At 35.5% G+C, this 4,985-nt stretch overlaps 1 protein-coding gene across 1 annotated transcript in view; it reads left to right on the forward strand.

Moving 5' to 3' along the window:
* The first annotated feature begins 4,511 nt into the window (after positions 1–4,511).
* Positions 4,512–4,985, forward strand: part of LOC106947301 (protein FAM111B-like) — a 17,968-nt gene continuing 17,494 nt past the window's right edge. The window contains exon 1 of the mRNA XM_015032197.1: positions 4,512–4,591. The gene's annotated coding sequence lies outside the window, so the exon portion shown is untranslated. The remainder of the gene's footprint in view (positions 4,592–4,985) is intronic.

The following is a 4,985-nucleotide window of genomic DNA, read 5'->3' on the forward strand; positions in this document are numbered from 1 at the left end:
TCCTAACCAATGCCCACTTGTTTGAACCTTGGGAGAAAATAAATAACTGGGTGAACTATCTGACTATTACTGCAGAGTTCAGCTTCGAAAGTAAAGGTAAACCAGGGATGAAATACCAGGCTACATTAGTTAGTGGAACTCATGATTTAGATTTTGTTCTGTTAAAGCTCATCCAACTCCCTGGTCAACCAGAGGTAGAGGAAATACCTCCAGGCCTCCTGAAGATATTTGGTCCTGTACCTCTACCTGTTTATGATGGTGGGGCTTGTATTATTGGACATCCAGCAGGAGGAGTGAAGAAAATGGACGTTACATGTATCATCAGGAAAGAGGACAGGGAGCAGGCTGTCGAGCAGAACTTGGCGTCCTGTGAACCCTTTATTGTCTGCTCAACTAATTATCAGATCAAAATGAACCCCTATGCAGATATCCATGTGACCTACAACAGCTTCATGTACCATGGCTCCTCTGGCTCCCCAGTGTTTGATGCTTCTGGACGGGTGTTTGGTTTGCATTCTGGTGGATTTTTCTATAACAAGGTGATTCCTGGTCACAGTGTTATGGAGTATGCCTACCCACTGCTTGACATATTCAAAAAGCTCCTGGGTGAGCTCCAGAAAAGTGGCAGGGGGGATTTGTTGGAGAGAATTATGAATGAAGCAACGGGAAACGGATATCTTGAGACAATCCTTGAATCTGTTGGACTGAAACAAACTAAAGTTCAGGCTCTCAGTGTGGAGAATCAGGGGAGAACAGATGAAACAGGAGAACAATCAGATTCTGAGGAGGAAATGGACCAGAGTTAGTGTTCAGATTAGGTGTAAAGAGAAATGGCAGATCACACATGACATGGATTACAGTTATAAACAAACATCTAGCAGCTCATTAATGAATTTCCTTTACAAATGTTGGTTCTACTTTTTTTAATCTTATAAATCAGGGGTATAAAACAAATTTTCGCTTTGGGCCAAATCAGCATCATGAATGCTCTTAAAGGGCCGGTTGTGCCAGAATGTATTGATAAAACCTGTTCACAAAATATCAGTGAATTCTTAAAATTAATATTTATAACATTTGCGCTCATTTATGTGATGTTTAATGTGGATCATGGACTATAATCTGACATCAATTAAGGCAGAGGTTTAGTACAAGTTTTTGACATTTTTTGTGAAAAATCTGCAATAAACTCCCAACTATGCATTAGCACAAAAGAGTTGGGATTTCTTGATTTTTCTTGAATTTCTACGATAATTCTCAGGAAACTGGAGGAACGTATTGATATAATTTGGCAGTAAACATAAAAACTGCATTGATTTTATTGATGGCATAATATTTAAGCACACTTAGTGTTTAGAATCTAGAGGGCCACATAAAAAGCTTTTGCGTGCCAGATTCGGCCCACGGGCCTCGAGTTTGACACGCATTCTGAAATAATAGTTTTATTAAATTCAGTCTGAATGTTGGCTGTTTTCTGGAACTGGATTATTTTTTGTTTTCATTATTCAAGTAGAAATGTGTTGCAACAAATATTCTCTTCACTCTGACTATTCTGATCCACTTAAAGAAATGTTTTGGTTCTGTTTAAGAATAACCCAGAGATGTATATCCCTTGGATTAATGATGTGTAAAGTTTGCTTCCTGTTGTGTCAAACAGGAAACAATCAGTTGAAACTCCTTTTAAGAAACTTTTCTTAAATGTTAAAGTATGATGAACTGACTCTTGAGTGCCTTCTGTTATAATGATTATTAAATTGTACTGCATGTTATTTGACTAAATCATGTTAATGTTTTTAACGGAATTGCCTTTGAATGTAACTTCAGCTTTATTTACTAATCAGATTTAATGATCTGTACTTTAAATGAACATGTCTTGGTTTCTGTAATGTTATTGCTGATCATTCTGTCATGTGTTTCTGCAAAAGCAAAATAAATGACATAATGACTTCCATGTTTTAAAATAATTACTAGATTATTTTATTTGCACAGCAACACTTCATTGCTGCAGGTTTTCTGAAGATCTTCCAGAGGTTTTCTTTGGACTTTTAGTGGTCCAGGACCAGAACAACTTCAGAGGAACAACCGTTAGTTAAACCGTTTTTACTCTGAGTTGTGAATCATTCACACAGAAATAATCTCACAAACTCCAGATATAATCCAGTATTACCTCAGAGTAGAATAGATTATTTCTGATTAAACAAATTTCTGACGTTTCTTTACTGCTGAGTCTAATTACAACCTCTCATTCTACCCTCTAGTGGAGGATCTGAGTACTACAGCTGGTCTGTGTCTGTATGATTTCCTAAATCATTTTAACTATTTTTGGAGCTGTGTGAGAAAAGTGAAAACCCAGAAACGGAGACATGCAGTAATTAATAACTTAATATATCATTCAATATTTCACAGAGGACCTTGGAAAAGTTTGAAAATGATCTAGGACATGCTTGAAAAGACTTGATGTCCATAATGTCTGCAGTTCAGCTTTAGGTAACAGATTTGCTCCTATTATTGGTAAATTGTAACTACTTAGTTATTAATTCAGAGATTTGTTGAATTAATAATTTGAATTGGTTCCGCTTGATATTTTGGTTACCAAACAGAACCAAAATAAACATGCAGACTGGAAGGAGCTGGTGCTAAAAGCTTCATGTGTGTTCAGGTACTGCAATACAAGCAAACAGAAGGTAACAGATGCAGCAGGTCTCTTTCCTCTCAATGACACCAGGAAACAGTCCCACATATAAAACAGCTGCTCTGACTCTTGGTATGAGAAGTTAAGGTGTTTTTTTCTTTCATATAATCAAAATTTTATATAAAATGTCCAGATAAGTGTAATAATACCCTCCAGTCATTCTTGACATTTTTTTAAATCCTACAGAACAGAACAGAAAAACACCAGAACCTTTAAGAAACATTTGAGATTTTTCACTTGCAACAATTTATAGTCAGATGTTCGACTCAACAGCGCCATCAAGTGGACAAAGCTGCATACTGCAAGAAGAGAGTTAAACTGCGGGTGAGCGGGAAAACTGCTGGAATTAGAAGATAGTTTTTGCGTAAAATTCTATTTAAAAAACATAATTTATTATTACAACGTAAAGAAAAAAGTAGACGGCCACAAGGTAAGTGAGGTACATCAAAGTTCTGGGGTTAAGCAATTTATATTTTTATCTACCAAGAAGATCAGGTTAATATCTGAGAATGTATTGGTGCTTCTGCTAATTACATATTATGTAATAGGTATGTTTTAAAATAAAATAAAATGAATAAAAATCTTATTTTTGAATTTTATTGGAAGTAATAATAGTAAACATTTAAAGCATTGAAAGAAAAAAATACAATTCTTAAGCTTTAAAGCTGGGTTTTATGAATAAATTGATGTTTTTAATTGTTTGAAATGAATTAATGTAAATTGTATCTATTTTAAAGTGAATTACTTGAAGAAACACCCCACCATGATTAAGTTCTGAGTTTATGACTCAGTTTATTTTACCACAAGTTTAATCACGCCTCTGCGTGACTAAGATGTCTGCAATTCGCTGTGATCAAGTTCAAGGTCGTCATGAAACGTGACAATATGAAGATTTGCTATCACAACGGTGATACAATAATGAGTTTCTGCTTTATTTATCTAAAGCTCTTCTTTGCTCATAAGGACTTCTCTGTCCAAATGGTTCTATTTACCCCCCAGCTGTTAATGTTTTCAGGTCTGCTTGTTTTAAATGTTTCATTTGGAGCTCATGTTTTATTGAGTTTTTGTCCATTTAAGTTAATTTCAGAGGTAAATTATTATCGGTTTGTTGCAAACCATCAACTCAGAGAATAAGTACTTCTCTGAAAAATGCAGCAGTTTGATTTTAATGTGTCAAAAAGGTCAGTTTTGTCAAATGAAATGTTTAATTGGTAAAACTTCTGCTGAATTTGACTTTGTATTTAATTAATAATTCTGAAATATTTTCAAAGTGTATGTGATATGAAACGCATGCAGTTAAACCTACAGTTTAGTCAAACAATCTAATGAATCTATCAAAAAAAGTGAAATTACTCTTGAACGTTTTTGTGGACTCGAACGCAACCATTCATGTTGAGTTCAAATAAAATCAGAAACAGGAAACTTACAACAACTTGGATTCGCTCTCTAGTTTAACGGCATGTAGAAAATTAACTTTGCTGAACATACACGAAACTAATAAATGGAAATTTAAAAAAAACAATCAGTAAACTGATTATGTAAAAATTTTGATTTAAAGTGGATGTTTGCTCGTTTCACAGTATTAGAATTCCTAGTTGTAGTTGAATGCAACATATAACTACGTAGTAGCATCTGATTGGCGCTCGACACACGGCGCCATTTTATAAATCCCCTCTCAGCTGCAAACATTGGGTCAGTGTCGAAGGGGAGACGACAGAGAGGAGCTGCTGCTGGACTGAACATCCACTGGTGGGTAAATGTCCGCTGGTTGACAACCATAAATCCCCTCGGACCTCTCTTCCTCCACTGTCGGTGTCCTTCCTTCCGGTTGTTTATGGTATTTGTCTCACTTGTCATTGTGCATTTAAAGCAAACAACAGTTTCTAAGAGCAGAAAAGCTTCGTAAGTAACAGTCAAGTGTTTAGCAACATGACAAAAAGAAGTAATGCTAAATTTAAAACGGGAAAATTATGTAATTTATGTAAATGGTGGATTTTTAAAAAAAATTTATTTAATTAATTGCTTATACACCCGCTACTACAAAACAGGAGGGATAACCAGACAGCATCGAAGTTGGCTTCTGATCTGTAGCTTCCTTTGGAGCGACAGTAAAAGGCAGTTCCTCTTTTTTTCCAGAACATTAATACATTTTTGGATAGTTAGTTCAAACCCCCATGTAAAATGCAACTTCAGATGTATGAAACATTCACTCTAATAGGGGGGAAAAATGAAACTCACTTTCAGTGTTTTATTTGGCAAGTAGACTCCTGACTTGCAGCGCCCTTATTGGGGCGCT

Source organism: Poecilia latipinna, unplaced genomic scaffold, assembly GCF_001443285.1.
Source record: "Poecilia latipinna isolate Pla-1442-1.1 unplaced genomic scaffold, P_latipinna-1.0 Scaffold233, whole genome shotgun sequence".
Taxonomy (NCBI): Eukaryota; Metazoa; Chordata; class Actinopteri; order Cyprinodontiformes; family Poeciliidae; genus Poecilia; species Poecilia latipinna.